Raw genomic sequence first — 20,984 nt, forward strand, 5'->3', positions numbered from 1 at the left:
TTCCTGCACACAAATCTGTGCTTCAGAGTCTCAGTCCCAGGGAATCCAACCTGTGCTGGATTTGAACTGTTCAAACTGAGGTACAGATTGAGGACTGGCTATGGGAAGTACCAGCTTTTCTAGGAAAGAGATCCCAGGCTCATTGTCTCTTTTATATTTGTCTTTTTATGTTCTGTACCTGACTTAGGGATTGGCAAATGGGAGGTGTTTAATGGTTAGTTGAAAGAACTAATGGATGAATGAATAAACAGGAACAATGCCTGTTTCCTACACTTGGGATACAAGTCCAGAACTAGCCTGGTTCCCTAGATCAAACCAGATTACTTAACTTCTTGAATCAGGACTTCCTAAATACACTGTGAAGCTATAGGATCAGATCCAGAGCCTGAGATGGGGCTGAGTCTGCAGATGGAGGTCAGCTAGATCCATTTTTGAGGACTGTAGCTCTGTGAAGACACAAAGGTCAGTAGCTCCCACAGAGTGCCTTGTAAGATTAACTTCCAATGCATTAGGATTTTAATATGGCCATTTGTTTAAATTAATGTCTTACAAAATGTCTGTCCTTGATACTATCCCACTTACACTAACATCTTAGGGTTCAAGGAGGCAGTTAGGCCCTAACACATTGTCAAGTATTTGTTTATTCTGTTGATCATTTAAAACAAATATTTATTGGGCATCTATAACACTCAGGCTCTATTCCAGGCATTGGTGATTCAAAATTGGTGTTCAACAAACTCCATAAACTTCTTTTTATCATGTTTTAAATCTTACTGGGAGTATAGATGGAAGGAAGCCTCAAGGTCACAGCTGCAAGGTTTAATACACAAGCTTTGGGATTAGGATGAGTTTAAATCTTGGCTCGGCAATAAACCTGGGCAACCTGCCTAACTTTTGTGAGCCTCAATTTCCTCATTTGTAAAATGGGAATAGTAACACTAACATTTACCTCATGAGGTTGTTGTAATGATTATATGAGATAAGCTTAGAAAAGTGTCTGATTTATACTTTGTGTCCCTTAGTAAATTCATAGAATAATGGTAACCTCTTTCCCAACAGATTACCAATTTCCTTATCCCACGCATATAATCCAGGTATGAATGATAAGAGAAGATACGGTTGTGTGAGATGTGTAAAGAAACAACATGTACTGATAACTCTGGTAGGTTGGAGTATTGTTTCCAACTTTTTGCTCACCCTGTAATAGAATGATATGTTCACTGACTTTGCTATATGACTTTGTGGTATCTCCCATACGAATAAGCAGAGTGTACTTCTCCACCTCATTGCTTTTAGGTCTTGGCCATGTGATTTGTTTTGGTCAATGGAATGTTAGCATGTACGGGCATTGTAGTGGGTTGAACAATATCTCCGCAAAATTCATGTCTTCTTGGAACCTGTGAATGTGACCTTATTTGGAAATAGGATCTTTGCAGATGTAGTCAAGTTAAGATGAGGTCATACTAAATTACGTGGGCCCTAAATCCAATGACTGGTGACTTACACACACACACACACACACACACACACACGGTATAAGGCCATGTGATGACGGAGGTAGAGATTGGAGTGATGCAGCTACCAGCCAGGGAATGCCAAGGATTGCTGGGAGTCACCAGACACTAGGAAGAGATAAGGAAAGATTTTTTTCCTTGAGCCTTCAGAGGGAACATGACCCTGCTGACACCTTAATTTTGGATTTCTAGCCTCCAAAACTGTGAGAGAATAAATTTCTGTTGTTTTAAGACACCTGGTTCATGGTATCTTGTTATGGCAGCCGTAGCAAACTAATACACACAAGTACAGAGAATTTAAATGAGCTTGTGTGTTTGACTTGGTCTCTTGCATTTCTGGCATTTGCCATGAGAAGAACATGCTCTGGGTACATGCTGGTTCCAGAATGAGGAGACTTGTGGAGTATATGTGATTCCAACCCACAGTTATGGGCAAAGTCCAGCAAATCTCAGATGATCTCAGCAGAACCACAGTCAGCCTGCAGGCTGTGAACAAGAAATAAATGCATGTGGCTATATTGCATTTTGGGCTTGCTTGTTGCACAGGATTAGTGTAGTAATAGCTGAGTAATATAGTGATGGATTGGGAGTGAGAGACAAAGGAGAAGAAGCAGTCTCTTAGAACTTTAAAAAGTACCAGATCACCTTATTCATTGTCTTCAGGAATAGATGCAACCCAAATATATAGGGGGCAGTGGTGGGAGGGAGTAAGGTTTCATGCTAGAGAGTATTTTTCTTTTTTTCCATGGGAAGATGGGAAGAAAATGAAACCTACTTTGGAGTCACTTATCTATCCAGTTTTCCGGATATCCATTTGGATGAACAGGCAACAAAATGAAATACAGTGGAAGGAGAAGGGAAAACCAGGGAGGCCCCTAAGCTGTTTCTGTCTTTGCCAAAGGAGCCAACAACCCAAACAAGAAGAGGTTGTCTTTAGAAATGACATATGGTTAGGTAGGTTTTGAAAAATTAAAAATAGCAAAGGGTTTCTAGTGTTCCTAGCTTATTATGGGATAAAAATGAGAAGCAATTTGCAAAGATGTGGGCAGTAGCAGAATGAATAGTGGAGGCTGATTAGGTACATTTGCCCAGGGCAACTCATTAAAAAGCACCCGAGTACAGTACTGAAACCCTTGTAATTTCCACTACCTCCCACCATTACCACTTTATCAGCTTCAGAGAGAAAGTCAGTTTATTATTCAAAAAGCCCACTCCTGAAATATGTTTGTTCCCAAAGCCCTTTTCTTTCTTGTAGAAACACACTGGAGTCATTCAGTTGCTTTTGGATGGGGATGAATGTCAATACCTCTCCTTAGCCTTAAGGCAGGAGGTTAAAGATTGACATTGTGCCTCTATTTCTGTTACTTTTTTTTACCTTTGTCTTCCTTCTAGTCAACAACGTACCATTACAGATGAGGTAAGACACCATGTGCTCATTCTCTGTGTGCATTTAAAATGTGGATTCAGCAAGTTCATCTCTTCTCTTTGTTTTGACAATGGGGAAGGGAAGGCTGCTTTGATCTTTGAAAATTATGGCTATAAATAATGCCTATTCAAATGTTGGCTCAACAGTGATTGCTTTTGAGTTATTTTTGGAATCTTTCTAAAGCCCTCTTTTCTCCTTTGGATGTGTTAGATGCTGATCAAATTTGGATTCCCACATCATATTTATGTATCTCAAGTATATTTGACAAACAGATGCTGTACTGTATCTCAGGTAAATATTTTATGTTTTGGTTTTTTTCTTATCGTAAAAGTAATGCATGCTTATTATAAAGTTGGACTGTATACCAAAAAAGTGTAAATAAGCAAAAAAAGTAAAAATCCATAAGCTTACCACTCAGAAATACTGATAGAATCTATATCTATATCTGTATATTTTTATAAATATGTGTATACGCAAATTTTATATATGTCTATACAGTTTCTTTATAAATTTGGTATCATACTGGTCATACGGTTTTGGAGTTCCTGTTTTTAGCATAAGCTATTATCCCATGTGCTAGATGGTACTCAATTTGGTGTGTCTGTTGTGTTTGTGGTAAGATTTATTCTTTTTCCGATTGGCACTTTGCTTAGGGATATTTTGTAGCCCAGTTCTTTTACTCTGTCTTCATAGTGCATGGAAATGGAAATGTGCTTTCCCCTATGCATGAATGAGGATCTTTCATTTGCTACTCTTTCTGGAGAGAATGATAAATCCAGTTCTAAGGTTTCAGATTTAACTCTAAGACTGATTTGTATGTGGCCATAAGTTTAAGTGCTAGGTAGTCAGGCTTCCAACATGTATTAATCCCATGTCATGTGCAGAACACAATGCTAATTGTTTTAGTGTTTCTTGTGGATGTAGAAATACATCAGTCTTCAAGTGACCAGCAGTTCATGAAATAATTGGTGAGGGGAGAATGGGTTCCGATGGAGTCTGGCACTGACTGGTTCTTGGGGAAGTGAACAGAGTAGACTGGCTAAATTCTAGGGTTCATCTTTGGAACAAGAAATGCAATAATCACAGGCTCAGAGGCAGAGAAAGTCTTTATAAGTGTAAAGAATGGCAAGGAGCTTGGCTTGGCAACAGCAGAGGAGCCATGCAGGGGAGAACAGACTGGAGGCTGATCTGTTTGTAGGACCTGGATGCTGAGCAGACAAGCCTGAATTTGACAACACAGATGGGAAGGATCCCGAGTAGGTTTCTCAGCAGGGCAGTGATATAAAGATGAGGGCATTCAAAGTAGATGATTTTATTGCCTGTGTGGATCTGTAGCTCTCATTATCTAGTGTGATCATTTTAAGAGTGTGCCTGCTAGGCTTCTGCCCCGTCGGAGTCTGGCCATCTAAGTTGTGTGCAGCTTGTGCAGCTAGTATCACATCCTGTCCCACTGGGAAGGTCTGAGGTGGGCCAATTCCGGCCCCTCTAAATAATTAGTTCCCACTGCTCTCTGTGTACAGAACTGAAAGGAGCAATTTATTGACATTGTGGGTAATGCCCAGACACTGCCAACAGAAAGTATTAAGCTAACTGATTTGTAGAAGAGGACAAGGGGGATTATTTTTCAACCATAAACCCAACTTGAGAGGGAGTAGTTGTCTACTCTTTAAAATTAGCACCAAGGTTTACCTCACAAAATGCACACTCCTGCTCTCACACATTGCTGGCAGGGATGCAAAATGGTACTTGTGAAGGAGAATTTGGTAATTTCTAACAAGATTGCATATGCAGTTACTCTTTGAGTTATGAATGCCACTTCTAAGAATCAACCCTAAAGATATAATGGCAAAAAATATAGAACGACACATGTGCAGGGTTATTCACTATAACACATTCTAGCAAAAAATTGGAAACGTCAAATTTTATCAATGAGACAAAAAAAAACTAACACACGTCTACACAAAGGAATACTATGCAATTATAAAAAGGAATGAGGAATAGCGCTATACATTGCTGAGGACTGGTTTCCAGCATATATTATGTGAAAAAACAAGGTAGGAAAAGCATATATTATAAACTATCATTTATTGTAAGAAAGGGGGGTATGAATGTGTATATTCATATGTGTATATTACTATATATACCCATATGTGTATATGAAAGTACATACAGTATAATATATTTATTTGCTTATAGTAAAAAAGGAAGGATAAACTTGAAGCTAAAAATGAAAAGAAAAAAAAAGGTTACCAATCGGGAAGGGGAACAGGAAATAAGAAAACATGGTGAAGGGAAAGGAATAGAGTTGGCACTTATCTGAATATACCTTGTTTTGCAGATTTGAATTTGGAAACAAGAAACTATATTATATAATTATATTACAAAATTAAAATTTAAAAAGCAATCTCTAAAAATAAAAAAAAGCAATGTAAAACAGATGAAACAAACTATGTAGCAAGTTTTTGGCTTAACCACACAGAGAGAAACTGTTCCATATGATTTCAATTAAACACAATAATTTGGCTTTACATTCCTAGAGTGATTATGTGCTAAGGACAGAAAGAACTGTAAAAATATCTTGGTAATATTAGTGTTATAATTCTGATGTTGTGTGTGTAGTGTAGGAAAAGGCAAATGAGTATACTGGTATTGTTGAGAGCTGGGATTTTTGGCATGAATAACAGGCAATACAGATATAATACAGATGAGATTAAGTAAAAATCTTATATTTCTGGATTTGAAATGAAAGCGTCATTACAAACTCACATTATAGCTCATCTTTCATAAGTAGATTTTCTAGCTTTGAACGCTGAAAAGACCTAAAAACAGTGACCACCCCAGTAGCAATGCACATCCCTGGTGTCCAGGTTGTGGTCTTTAAGTACCATTTTCCATTAAAAGGAACCTGGGCTCCTTGGAAAATTAGCTGATATCAGAACTGGGGCACAAATGTATAAGATAAGCCTGGAACAACTTAAGAAACTAGGAGGCAAGGAGGCTTTCAAAGACTACTGTGGGTTTCTTAAAAGGACACAAGAGCCACTTGAAGGGGGACGATTTGATTATCAATAAGAATAACAATTGCGATGGATTGAAACATTTGTATATGTTTAATCCTTCCTTATGCTTATTCTGATTAAAAAAATAAAGCTCACCGGTCACCTCGGATCTGCTTTGTATTAGAGAACCAATGGATATCCTGAAAACTGGAATATAAGTGGAAAAAATCTAGCTTTTATCTTTGTTTCCTACATCATTATAATCAATTAATTGATCAGTGGAAGTTCCTTATTCTTCTTCTTTTACTTTTAGTTCAAAGTACTCATCATGAAAGTTCCCTCTTAAGCATATTAGCTGGCAAATGAAGGAATGATAGAATTATAACACTTCTATGTTGCAACCTCTAATAAAATATTGATCTGGACAATGATAGTGGGTGACTGCTAACATCACAAAAAGAGAGAAAATCAGCTTTCTTGGCCTTTTAATGGATACTCACAGCACTACCTATTAAAGATTACTGCCAAAATAGTATAACCAAATATGATCAAGGTTTTACTTTTAATAACCAATTTACAGGAAATACAGGGACAGAGGAACATGTTAAATAATATCATGAGATATGCTATGGTTTGAACGTTCCCTCCCAAACTCAGGACGTTTGAAATATATTTGTCATTGTGATAGGGCTAAGAGGTGGGACCTTTAAGAGGTGATTAGGTCATGAGGGCTCTGCTCTCATGAATAGATTAATGCCTTTATTGTAGGAGTCAGTTAGGTATTATGAGAGTAGACTCCTGATGATAGATAAGTACAGCTCCCATTTTCTTTCTGTCTTGTGTGCTTGCTTACCTTATGATGTAGCAAGAAGGCCACCACCAGATGTGGCTCTTTGATCTTGGACTTCCCAGATTCCAGAACCGTGAGCTCAATACAGTAGTCCCTCAGTATCCATGGGGGATTCGTCTAGGGCCCCATACAGATACCAAAATCAGAGGATGCTCAAATTCTTGATATAACATGGCATTGTATTTGCATATAACCTACACATATCCTCTCATATACTTTAAATCTCTGGTTTACTTAAATACCTAAAACAATGTAAAGGTTATGTAAATAGATATTATACTGTATTGTTTTTTATATGTATTTTTATTGTTGTATTGTTATTTTATTATTTTTTTCCCAGTATTTTTGATCAGTGGTTTGTCTGAATCTACAGATAGAGAAACGGTGGATACAGAGGGCCAGCTGTAAATCTCTTTTCTTTCTAAAGTATCTAGTCAGTCATATTCCGTTATGGCAGCAGAAAACGGACTAAGACAAGATACAATTTGCAAAATCCAGACTGTACAAAACATGGGACCATCAACCTAGTTTATCCAACAAAAAATTGCAGGAAAAAAAAGATATGAGTGAACTAAGACTTAAAAAAAGGAAACCAATTGCTATGTACAGATCTTATTTGGATTCTGATCCAACACATCACAGAAATGCAGATATGAGACAGGGAAATTTGAATATTGACTAAATTTTAACAATACTGAAAAATTGTTAAGTTTTACAAGTGATATTAGTATTATTATTTTTGGCAGTAAATACTGAGATATTTGCAGATTACACATTAGGAAATTGTGGATTTGTTTCAAAATAAGAAAGTAGCATGGGCTGGGGAGAGTAGTAGGTGGGGAATGTATGAGACAAGATTGGCCATGAGCTACTGGTTGAAACTAGGTGATGTGATGAGTATATGTATTACCACATCGTAATAATCAGGCCAATTCTCTCAAACAAATGAAGAAGTAAATATGAGAAATAGAATACAGAGGAAAAAAGCAATATCTTTATTTCTTCGAAGTTTACTAATCGGCTTTAAAGTTCTTGAGTAATATTTAAGTATTCTGAACTTCTATTAGGATTTCAAAAATACAATTTATTTATTTGTTTTTGACTCTTTTAAAATCATCATTTAGAAACAAGAACTTCCATAGCAAATTGGGATTTTAACTCAGCATTTAGTGATGAATTATACAATTCTGAATATCTGGGCTTGTTAGAAAAGATGACATTTTCCATTGTAATGTTTATGTATGAGTTATCTCTCGTATGGGAGTCCACTGTTTATAGTAGCCTAGGCTTTTGATAAGTTATAGTTGCTTCAGGCTGTGTGCTACATTTCTTGGTAAGTCTCGGTGGGTGTTAGCACAAACACTACTCATTTGTCATCTTTTACTAAGCTAAAACTTTTCTGTGCAGTTGGAACACAAGTCTTCTCTTTTATCCCTGACCTTCCTGGGACCTTTATCGCTATCAGCAGTCCCTTCCTTGACTGCCTTACTGTCATCTCAGATGGAATCTACCAATATTGTATTCCTCTTATTTCTTCTGAAGTGGTTCTCTCTTGACATAGCCTAGCATCTGATAACCCTAGACTCAAGAAATATTCTTTGTGTTTGTCTTTCTTTGACTATGACTGCAGGTCATCTGGGGAACTGTTTACTGTTTCAGATATCACCAGTCACTACTGAGAAGGAAGAAAAGTAAAACTATCTTTGAACTCTGTGGAGGTAAAGATTTTCAAACTCTGAAAGACAGGAAGGAAGGGCCTTATTGAAACCTTTACCTTCATTGTCACAAGGGTCTCTACTCTTCTTATTTCAGGATGGTTACTGAATTGTTTTCAATACAGTCCAATTCAGAGTATAAATTTATAGTAGATAGTAAGTATATGACTTCTTTTTATAATTTTATTAAATGGATGTACTCATACAATTACCAAAGCCTACTTGGGAGTTAGATGGTTTTAAATTTAAGGTAATAATTTATGCAATTAATAAATCTGTGTCACCCTTTAAACAGAGATTAATTGAATTAATTTTGATAACATTATTCTTCATATTTCTCTTTGTGTGTGCTAGCACACTAATAATAGACGTTAATAATGCTTTGTATTTGTAAAGAATCACTGTATTCAAACCATTTACAGTGATGTCTCATCTAATAACATAGGCAAAGTAATTATTTGAAAAATTAGAAAATTTTGATCCAATGAGGCCAGAAGACTTACCAAGTTAAGGATAGAACCCAGAGAGTCAAGGAATGCTTTTTCTACGTCCCTTCTTCCCCAGCCACATCCCCAACCAGTGTATGGGCTTGATTCCCACTCCACTTTTCGGAGGACCAGCTTTTGGTTTCTTTTTTCTTTTGGCTTGGAAAAGCACCCATTTATTATTTCACTGGGCTATAGATTGAATGTTTGTATCCCCCCAAAATTCATGTGCTGAAATCCTAACCTCCACGGTAATAGAAAGTGGGGTCTTTGGGAGGAGATTAGGTTATGAGGGCATAGCTCTCATGAATGGGACTAGTGCCCTTATAAAACAGGCTCTGGAGAGATCCCTTGCTCCTTCTGCCATGTGAGGACACAGTGAGAAGACGGCTGTCTTTGAGCTGGGAATGAGTCCTCACTGGACACAGAATCTGCAGGCACCTTGATCTTGGATATCGCAGCCTCTAGAACTGGGAGAAATAAATTTCTGTTTTTCGTGAGCCACCCAACCTATGGTATTTTGTTATAGCAGCCAGAACAGACTAAGACACACCGTTTTTGTGGTTCAGGAGTCTGAGCATTGCATAGTTGAATCCTCTACTTAGATCTCACAAGATAACATCAAGGTGTCAGCCAGAGCTGTAGTCTCATCTGATGCTTAGGAACCTCTTAAAGCTCATTCAGCTTATAGACAGAATTCAGTTCGTTAAGGCTGTAGAACTCATGCAAGCTTTTATTTTCTTTGAAGCCAGCAGGAGACTGTGCCTCTGGTACCTCATCCTCTTTTAAGAACTCCCCTAAGTAAGTCAGGCCCACCCAAAATATTTTCTTTTTGTATTAACTCAAAATCAACCTAATGACAGGAGTGAAATCTCACACTCAGGGAGAGAAAATTATATAGGGCGTGTACACCAGGAGGTGGAAATCTCGGCCAACTACAAACTGTATACAAAAACCTTTAAAACATCATTGTGAGAAATTATAAGAACTAAGTAAATGGAAATATATATGTTCATGAGTTGGAAGGTTCAATATTGGCAACGTATTCTTTTGAAATTGATTTATATGTTTAATACAATCCAAATTAAAATCCTGGCAGGCTTTTTTTGTAGACATTGACAAGCTGATTCTAAAATCTATATGGAAATGTAAAGGACCTAGAACAGCAAAGACAATTTTGAGAAAGGATCTAAGTTAAAGGACTAACGCCACTTAATTTCAAAACCTATAATGAGGCTACAATGATCAAGTCAATGTTGTATTGAAATATAGACAAATAGATCAATGAAGTAGAACAGAGATTAAAGAAAAGGACCCACAGATATAGAGCAACTGCTTTTTACCTTCATTTATTCCTTCTTTAATATTCCTTTATGTGGATCTGAGTTTCTAACTTATATCATTTTCTTTCTTTCTGAGGCTTTTAAAAAACATTTCTGGCAAGAGTCTTATTGATTTTTCTCTATTGCTTTTCTGTTTTCAATTTCATTGATTTCTGCTCTTAAATTTGTTACATTCTTCTTGTTTTGAATTTAATTATTTTATTTTTCATGTTTTTAAGGTTGAAACTTGGATCATTGATTTGAGACCTATCTTCTTTTCTAATATAAGCATGTAACGCCATAAATTTCCCTTTAAACACTGCTTCAACTGCATGCCACATATTTTTATATGTCATAATTTTGTTTCTTTCAATTCAAAATGTTTTCTATCCATAGGTTATTTAGATGTGTGTGATTTATTGGGTTATTCATTTCTAGCTCAATTCCATTTTTGTTATATAACATAATGTGTCTGATTTCACTTGATTTTATTTTGTTAAGTTTTGTTTCTTGATTCAGGATATAGTCTATCTTGGTGAACATTCCACACATACTTGTAAAGAATATGTATTTTACTGTTGTTGGGTAAACAAATTAGGTTATGTTGAATGATAGTGCTGTTCAGGTCTATATCTGTATTAGTCAGCTCAGGCTGCCAGAACAAATATCATAGACTGAGTGGCTTAAACAATAGAAATGTACGTTTCACCATTTTGGAGGCTGGGAAGTCTAAGATCAAGGTGCCAGCTCATTCTGTTCTTGGTAAGGACTCTCTTCCTGGCTTTCAGATGACACCCTTCTTGCTATGTTTTTCACATGAACTTTCCTTGGTGCTAGGGCTTCAACATATGAATGGTGGGGGGACATATTCCGTTTATAGCAAGGTCCTTGTTAATGTTCTAATTATTCTGTCTGATCATTGAGAGAAGAGTGTTAGAGTCTCTGACTTTAATTGTAGGTTTGTTTATTTCTCCTTTCTGACTTATCAGTTATCTCTCCATGTATTCTGAAGCTGTGCTAGTAGTGCTTACATATTTAGGATTGTTATTTTTTGTGAACTGGCTCTTTTGTCATTAGGTAATGTTTCTTTATATCATTGGTAATTTACTTGTTCTGAAGTTCTCTTTGTTCAGCATTAATATAATCCCTTCAACTTTCTTTTGATTAAAATTTACATGATATATCTTTTCCTATTGTACTTTTTATATTTTTATGTAGACTCTTTCCATTTAATGTTAGTTTATTGTAGACAACCTCTTGTTGTGTGTTGTTTCTCATCCAGTATGACAATATCTGCTTTATAATTGTGTTTTTAGACCATTTAATGTAATATAATTATCGATGTTTGGATTTAGGTCTACTACTTTATATTTGTTTTGTTTGTTCCCTTTGCTTTTTGTTCTTCTGTTTCTCTCTCTCTTTCTCTGTCTCTCTCTTTCTTTTTCCTGACTACTTTTGGAGTATTTGAATTTCCTTTATTTGAATTTTGACTTGTCTATTTTTGGCTGTATCTCTTTGCATTAATTTTTTGATTGTTCTAGAGATTGTACTCTCTTTCTCTCTCTCTCTATAAATATATTTTAGAGTTAATAGTATTTCACCACTTCAAGTAAAATATAAAAGCCTTATAACCATATACATCCCCTTTATGCTTCCCCCTTTATGTCATAGTTGTTATATGTGTTTTATCTACACACGTTGTATTAGTCCATTTTCACACTGCTATAAAGAGTACTACCTGAGACTGGGTAATTTATAAAGGAAAGAGATTTAATTGACTCACAGTTTCACATGGCTGAGGAGGCCTCAGGAAACTTACAATCATGGCAGAAGGTGAAGGAGAAGCAAGCATCTTCTTCACAAGGTGGCAGGAGAGAGAGAAGTGAAGCACAGGAAAAACTGCCACTTTTAAAACCATCAGATCTTGTGAGAGTCACTATCATGAAAACAGCATGGGGGAAACCACCCCCATAATCCAATCACCTCCCACGAAGTTCCTCCCTTGACACATGGGAATTACAATTCAAAATGAGATTTGGGTGGGGACACAGAGCCAAACCATATGACATATTGAAATCCCCACCAGACAATGTTATAATTTTTGCCTTTACAGTCATACATACTTTGAATAATTTAAGAAAAATAGTATTAATATTATATAATGACCCTGTTATTTATAATTTTTGTTGCTTTTTCTCATTTCTGATGTTCCAGATTTCCCTCATGTATCATTTTGCTTTCTGTCTAAAAAATTTCCTTTAATTTATTTTAGAGCAGGTCTGCTGGTGAATAATTCTTTTAGTTTTCCTTCATCTGAACATGTTTTATTTTGCCATCATTTTGAAGAATACCTTTGTTTTGTATAGAAGCATTGACATGCTTTTCTTTCAGCACTTAAAAATGTTGTTCCATTGTCTTCTGGCTCCCTGGTTTCTGATGAGAAATCTGTTCTGATGGGAGCAATTCAAGTCATTGTCCTCGTATATACAATGTATCACTTTCTTTTCGGCTGCTGTCAAGATTTTTTTCCCTACTACTGGTTTTCAGAAGTTTGATCGTGGTGTCTCCAGTATGGTTTTCTTTGGATTGGTGCTGTCTAAGGCTTGCTGAACTTCTTGAATCTCTAAATGAATATATTCCATCTTTTTTTTTTTTTACATTTTTGGTAATTATTTTTCAATTTTTCCTGCATGAATATTTTTATTATCTTCTGCTGGGACTCACTGACACAAATGTTAGATATTCTGATATTGTCCCATGCCTGCATCTCTGTTCACTTTTGAAAATCTTTTTCTCTCTGTTATTCAGATAGATAATTTCTACTGACTCATCTTCAAGTTCGCTGTTTCTTTCCTTTGTTATTTTTTTCTGTTGTTGAGCTGAACAGTGAATTTTAAAATTTAAGACATTGTATTTTTCAATTCTAAAGTCTCCTTTTAAAATAGTTTCCATATCTACTTTGTGAACTTCTATCTTTCTATTTATAACAAGTGTATTTACCTCATGGAGCCTAGTTATAATAGCTCTTTCAAAGTCTTTGATTATTTCAGTATGTGAGTCATCTTGGTGTTAGTACATGTTGATTATATTTTTCTGTGAAAATTGGTCATATTTTCCTAGCTGTTTGTATATGAAACAATTTTGGAAAATATTCTGGACATTTCGAATATCATACTGTGAAACTGAATCATTTTAAACTCATCTGAGAAATGTAGATCTCTCTCTCTCTCTCTCTCTCCCCCTCTTTCTCTCTGTCTCCTCTGTGTGTGTGTGTGTGTGTATTTTAGACCACAAGTTCTGTCTCATCCTCTGTCAGTGGTAATTCCAATGTCTGTTCAGTTTTCAACATCTTTGGTTTGTTTCTTTGAGTCTGTGCCATACATGTGCCACTTTGGGGTCAGTCTGGAAGTTGAGAAGTAGTTTATGTTGTATTTTAGTTCTGAAAGCTTTTGCTATGCTGTTTTTGTTCTGCCCCATGCATAAATTACTCATGGATTATTCTAGAACTCAGGAGTGAGTTATATCTTAGTTCAGTTCTCAAAGTCTTTGCTATGCTGACTTGGGTCTGTCCCAGGCATCTACAGCTCAGGTGTGAGGTCAGATCCTATCTAAGATGGTACACAATATTCAGAAATAATCTTCTCCCTTTTGTCTGGGATTCTCCAACCCCTCACCTACCATCCCCCCAACACACAAATATACACATCAGCTTGCAGAGACCTCTTTTCTTGGTGCTATGGCTAGAAAGATGGATATTTTATTGCCTGTGCAACTACTGCCACAGCTCCTAACTAGTGTCCATCTTTGGGCCATGAGATCAAAGAGAAAAAATATCTGAGAATCTTATACTCCTATATGGGTCTCTTCTTCAAGATTTGATTCCTGTCCCCAATCTGCCTACTTTTGTCTACTTTTGAGTATACAGGTTGTTACTTTTTGTGTTTTGTCCAGAGTTTTTAGTTACAATCCATAAGCTCACTCCATCTTGGCCAGCACTGGAAGTCTCTTTTCACTTCACTTTTAAGAAGAGAACTTGGGCTTCATGTTTGCTCCACAGTCTCCTATCAGATTCTGGGTAAAACACAAGACTTTTAAAGAAATCGTAGACCTGTGTCCACTAGGAGGCAGCACTAAGAAACCCAGCATTTCTCCAGGTCTCTGCAGCCTCAAGTACATGGATGAAATCTTGGCACCTTGTGGCTTCCAATTCCCACAAAAACAAACACTGGGACCCTAAGCTCCCCTCTGCACTTTGCCTCATTCCCATTCTTTCCTTAAGGGTTGTAGGTATGCGGCCAGTGCTGCTGCCATGTCCACCTGCTTCCAGTGCTTGCTCAGTCAACTTGCCGTGGCTGCATGGATGGAAGAGGGCTTCTCCCTGGTAGTGTTTACAGTTCTTTCAATAGGCTCCCAAAGCTGACTCTTTCAATATCTTCAAGGACTCTTCCAGAAAAGCTGGAATAAGTGCCTCCCCGCCGGCCCAAGTTAGGTTGAAAACTGAAGTCACTAGTTGCTGCTCATCACATACTTCTGGCTCTCTAACTTCTCAGCACTTAGTAGGGTCATCTTCTTGGCCCTTTTGTGGTTCGGTCAGGCCACACGATTAATTTTGGTCTATAAATTGAGTTGAAAGTGATGAATATTACTTCCAGGCTGGAACATTAAATTGTCAGTGTGAAACTTTCTAGAGTTCTCTTTCCCTTTGTCAAAATGACTGTAATGTTCCAGGTTGTAGCTCCTCTACCAGGCAAGGTCTCAGAGTGAGGACCACATAGTGCAGAGCCCCCTGTCAACCTACAATGGCCATGTAGTATGAGTGAGAAATAACTTTTGTTGTTTTAAGCTACTGAGGTTTCGGGGTTATTTGTTGGTGAAATATTATCTAACCTACCCTGACTGATACAGAAGCTATATGAAGAGAACTACCTAGCATTATAGTAAAAATTATTTCTCCTTACCCACTTCAAATAAGGGTCTCAGGGCATAGACAAGTTATTCTTGAGGTGGTCCCAGCTAATTGTTAGTTTTCTGTCCATTCAAGCACTCCTCTTAGAACTTGAAGCTGTCTCTGTCTTGCTGGAATTTTTGAGTCTTAGTTTCCAGGACCTGAGTATCATTTCTTAAATTTATGCCCTACATTTATTCCTCAAGACCAGGTGATCTTCACACAAACAGAACAAATGGTAACCTGCCAACAAAACCCAGAATTCAAGAGGTGGGCTAGAGTTTAGACTCCTCTCTTTCTTCCATTCTATTACACTAAAGTTGTTTATTTCTTTTTCCTTCCTTTATTCCAGTAATTTCTGGCACTTTTACCTTTTAATATTTTTTCCTTTATTCCCCCTTTAGAACACCCCACCCTGAAGACATCTGGTTACTTATCACTATACTTTTATATCCTTCTTTCTCTTAGTGGACTACCTTTTTCCTTATTTAGATTAAATTTGGTGTTCTCACCTCAAGACCCTTCAATATTTGTATTAAAGTTGATTCTATCTGTGGCCCTTGTTTAATTCTTGCATCCCTGGCCTAAAGAAGTAATGTACTGAATCTCCTAGAATAAGAAAATATAGAGATAATGCTACATGGTCATAACAGCCCATATACAGCACTTGTTATGTACCAGGCATTTTTCTAACCTCATTAAGATCTATTAACTCATCTTCTGCTCACAAAAGCTCCATACATACATAAGTATTATAATCTCTGTTTTGTAGATGAGGTAACAGGCACAATGATTATTTGACTCGTTCAGGGTCACACAGGTTATAAGTGGCAGAGCGAGAATTAGAAACCAGGTTGTTTGGCACCAGAGTCCATGTTTTAGTCATTACATTTTATTGCTTCACTCTAATGCGGAAGGTTTTAAACCATGGGTCAATAAACTATGGTCCTCAGACCGTATATGCGTTGGCATACATTTGTATAAATAAAGTTTTATTGGAACACAGACACTTCGACTTGTCTAATATTGTCCGTGGCTGCTTTCATGCTATAAGGGAAAGGGTGAATAGTTGAGACAGAGACCATATAGCCCACAGAGCCTAAAATATTATTATCTGACCCATTTTAAAGGGTGAATAGGAGTATTTCAGACAAAATGTTCCTGATAAAGGGAATGGCATGCAAAAAATTATGGGGCATACAACCTCAGAGTTTTTTTGCACCTGCACTGTAAATGTTTTAAGAGAAGAGTCTCGTCTCACCATGGTGAGAACACCATACGTGCTCAATACACAGTTGTTGAAAACATTTGTCCAGTTTATCCGCAATGTTAAGCCACTCATAAATGTGTACTGCTGTACCTATTTTTTGTGTTTTCCAGAATTATTTTTTCTTCTAATATTTAATTTTTTAATTTTTGTGGGTGATATGGTTTGGTTCTGTGTCCCTACCCAAATCTCATGTTGAATTGTAATCCCCAATGTTGGAGGTGGGGCCTGGTGGGAGGTGATTGGATCATGTGGGTGGTTTCTCATGAATGGTTTAACATTGTCCCCTCCCCTTTAGTGCTGTTCTCATAATAGAGATCTCGTGAGATCTGATTGTTTAAAAGTGTGTAGCACCTCCCGCCTCATTCTCTCTTGCTCTTTCTCCAGGCATATGAAATGGTGCTCCCCCTTTGCCTTCTGCTATGATTGTAAATTTCCTGAGGCCTCCCCAGAAGCCAAGAAGATGAGCCAATTAAACCTCTTTTCTTTATAAATTACACAGTCTCAGGTCTTTATAGCAGTGCAAGAACAAACTAATAAGGTGGGTATATAGTAGGTGTATGTATTTATAGAGTACATGAGATGTTTTGATACAGCCATGCATACTGATATTGATTATGACCATATGAGTCAGGAACAAGGAAGGATAATGAGTAGTCCAGTGAACTGAGTACATTATAAATTCACATTATTATGATTCTAATTATATTACTTTTATTCATCTATGTATTTGTTGATAGGTTGTATATTTTGTGTTCAAATGTGTTTTATAATAGAAAATAATCCTAGTGAATCTGATGACATGTCAAAAAAATTTGTCCCTGAATTTATGGTGGTGGTGATAAGGGGCTTAGAACACACGTACATACACACACTCACTGTTACCAGACCTTGCCCCTTCCCAACAAACACACTTACAGACACATTTTAATAATTAATGTTTTATTTAGGCCCATTTCAAAGATGAACATTACAATGACAGTTATTTAAAATATAAATAGGGTCCAATAACTCTAACATAATGTATTTCTGAGGAGAGAACTGAGGAGGACCATCAGAGGGAGTCACATTGCTTATTCAGTTTGCACAGTTGTTTATTGTTTGCAGCAGTAGAAAGGAATAGTTTTGTGTCATAATAACTTCACAAGGCTTTGACACTTAGTAAAACGGGAAACTGTTGCCTGGGAGAGTTTTTTAATACAGAAGGAAATGATTGCATGTACTAAAAACTTTTGAAATTCAGTGTACGTGTTAGATTCAAGTTTATAGGCAGGAAAGTGTTTGATCTCTGTTATAGATAATTTTTTTAATCTGATGAATAAAATAGTGTTTTTGTTTCTACCTGTTTTTACTGAATACCTAAGATAAATGATTAATTATATAAAATCTTGTAATAAATATTAGTTTCCATATTATGAGTCCATAGTTTTAAAATTATTTTCTATGTATAACACACTTTTTTAAAAAAGAATCTTTATTTTAGGCTCAGGGGTATGTGTGCAAGTTTGTTGTACAGGTAAACTCATGTCATGGGGGTTTGTTGTGCAGATTATTTCATCGCCCTGGTACTAAGCCTAGGACCCAATAGTTATTTTTTCTGATTCCTTTCCCTTCTCTCACCTTCCACCCTTAAGTAGACTCAGCGTCTTTTGTTCTCCCTTTGCGTCCACGCAGAACACTATTATTTACACATTAGGATTTTTTTGTTTATACAATATGTTTTAGAAACTATAAAAGTAGCCTACTTGTTGAAAAAGTATTTTTTAATATTCTAAAGATCTGCTATGTTCTCTTTTCATGTTTCAGTACCATTGAGCTGTTTATCTTAACAGTGTCATCTGATAATCTGAGACTTCTTGAACAAGCAACCTCATTTTTTTTAGAGAGCATAGTACTTCAAACTATAGTTTGCTTGACTGTACAGGGAATACTCGACGAGGGTTTCAGTGGGGGCATCTATAAGAAACACTATGATCTTTCCATCTTTCCCTTAGCAATTAAATTCTTGTTTACTAACTGTAGCTTAATTAATTGAATATGCTAAGTTTGTCTAATTTTTTAAACTCAAGTTCAGGGATACAGGTACAGGTGTGTTATAATAGTAAACTTATGTCACACGGGGTTGTTATTCAGATTATTTTGTTACCCATGTATTAAGCCTAGTATGCATTTGTTATTTTCCTGGGTCCTCTCTCTCCTTCCACCCTTCCCCCTCAGGTAAGCCCCAGTGTCTGTTGTTCCCCTCAATATGTCTATGTGTTCTCATCATTTAGCTCCCACTTATAAGTGAGAACATGTGTTGTTTGGGTTTCTGTTTCTGTGTTAGTTTGCTAAGGATAATGGCCTCCAGCTCCATTTGTGTTTCTGCAAAGTTTATGATCTCATTCTTTTTTATGGCTGCTTAGTATTCCATGGTGTACACATACCACATTTTCTTTAATCAATCGACCATTGGTGAGCAGTGATTCCATGTCTTTGCTATCATAAATAGTGCTGCGGTGAACATACGTGTGCATGTGTCTTTATGATAGAAAAATTTATGTTCCTTTGGGTATATATAGTCAGTAATAAGATTCCTGGGTTGAATGGTAGTTCTGTTTTTAGCTATTTCAGGAATCACCACAGTGCTTTCCACAATGGTTGAACTAATTTACACTTGCCTCAACCGTGTATAAGCATTTGTTTTTCTCCTAAATCTTGCCAGCATTTGCTATTTTTTTACTTTTCAATAATACCTATTCTGACTGGTGTGAGATGGTATCTTATTGTGGTTTTGATTTACATTTCTCTAATGATCATTGATACTCAGCTTTTTCATATGCTTGTTGGTACATGTACGTCTTTTTTTGAAAAGTATCTGTTCATGTCTTTTTCCCGCTTTTTAATGGGGTTGTTTTTTTTTTCCTGTAAATTTGTTTAGCTTCCTTAAAGATGCTGAATATTAGCCTCTGTCAGATACATAGTTTGCAAAATTATTCTCGCATTCTATTTAGTCTGTTCAATCTGTCGATAGTTTCTTTTGCTGTGCAGAAGCTGTTTAGTTTAATTAAATTCCATTTGTCAATTTTTGCATTTGTTGCAATTGCTTTTGGTGTCTTTGTCATGAAGTCTTTGCCTATTTCTATATCCAGATGGTATTGCCTAGGTTGTCTTCCAGGGTTTTTATAGGTTTGGGTTTTACATTTAGGTCTTTAATCCATCTTTAGTTTATTTTCGTACATGGTATAAGGAAAGGGAACGGGTCCAGTTTCAATTTTCTGCATATGCCTAGCAAGTTATCCCAGCACCATTTATTGAATAGGGAATCCTTTCCCCGTTGCTTATTTTTGTCAGGTGTGTTGAAGATCAGATGGTTGTAGGTGTGCGGCTTTATTTCTGAGCTTTGTATTCAGTTCCATTGGTCTATGTGTCTGTTTTTGTACCAGTACCAAAGAGAAAGAGGAGGAGTATACTTCATAACTTTTTTCTTTCTTTATTGATACATAATATTTGTACATATTTATGGAGTGCATGTGATAGTTTTTTTATATGTACAGAGTGTGTAATGATCAAGTCAGGGCATTTGGGGGTGTCCATCACCTTGAGTATTTATCATTTCTATGTGTTGGGAACATTTCAAGTCCTCTTTTCTAGCTATTTTGAAAAATATAATACATTGTTGTTAAATATAGTCACCTTAATATATATGCGTGTGTATATATATATATATATATATATATATATATATATATACCTATAATTAAGGTAACATGGTATTATCTTGGAAATAGGCACATAGACCAATGAAACAATATTGAGGCTGGGTGCAGTGGCTCATGCCTGTAATTCCAACACTTTGGGAGGCTGGGGTGGGGAGATGGCTTGAGCTCAGGAGTTCAAGACCAGCCTTGGAAACATAGTAAGACCCTGTCTCTACAAAAAAAAAAAAAAAAAAGCCATGCATGGTAGTCCATGCCTGTAGTCCCGGCTACTCAGGAGGCTGAGGTGAAGTATCACTTGAGCCCAGAAAGTTGAAGCTGCAATGAGCCATGATCATGCCACTCTACTCCAGCTTGGGTGACAGAGTGACACTCTGTTAAAAAAAAAAAAAGAAGGAAAGAAGACAAACAAAAAACAAAACTGAGGGTGCAGAAATAGCTCACACATATATATATGGTACTCAATACATGACAGAGGTACAGATGCGTCACTATAGGTCAGTGGGAGTATATTAGTTTTGCAGGAATCCCATAGAAAGTTACCACAAACTTGGTGGCCTAAAACAACAGAAATGTATCCCCTCACAATTCTGGAGACCAGAAGTCTGAACTCAAGCTGTTGGTAGTGCCATGTTTCCTGTGAGGACTCTAGAAAATAATCCTTCCTTGCTTCTCCCAGTTTCTAGTGGCTCCCCATGTTCCTTGACTTGTGGCAGCAGAATGATAATCTCTGCTTCCATCTTCACATGGCGTTTCCCCCTGT

At 36.7% G+C, this 20,984-nt stretch overlaps 1 long non-coding RNA gene across 1 annotated transcript in view; it reads left to right on the plus strand.

The window, feature by feature from the left end:
- LOC129052852 (uncharacterized) overlaps positions 1–17,061 on the plus strand; it is a 37,549-nt gene extending 20,488 nt beyond the window's left edge. Inside the window, exons 3-5 of the long non-coding RNA XR_008517976.1 lie at positions 1,060–1,162; positions 3,151–3,231; positions 16,911–17,061. This is a non-coding gene — a long non-coding RNA (uncharacterized LOC129052852). The remainder of the gene's footprint in view (positions 1–1,059; positions 1,163–3,150; positions 3,232–16,910) is intronic.
- The last annotated feature ends 3,923 nt before the right edge of the window (positions 17,062–20,984 follow it).

Source organism: Pongo abelii, chromosome X (genome assembly GCF_028885655.2).
Source record: "Pongo abelii isolate AG06213 chromosome X, NHGRI_mPonAbe1-v2.0_pri, whole genome shotgun sequence".
Classification (NCBI taxonomy): domain Eukaryota; kingdom Metazoa; phylum Chordata; class Mammalia; order Primates; family Hominidae; genus Pongo; species Pongo abelii.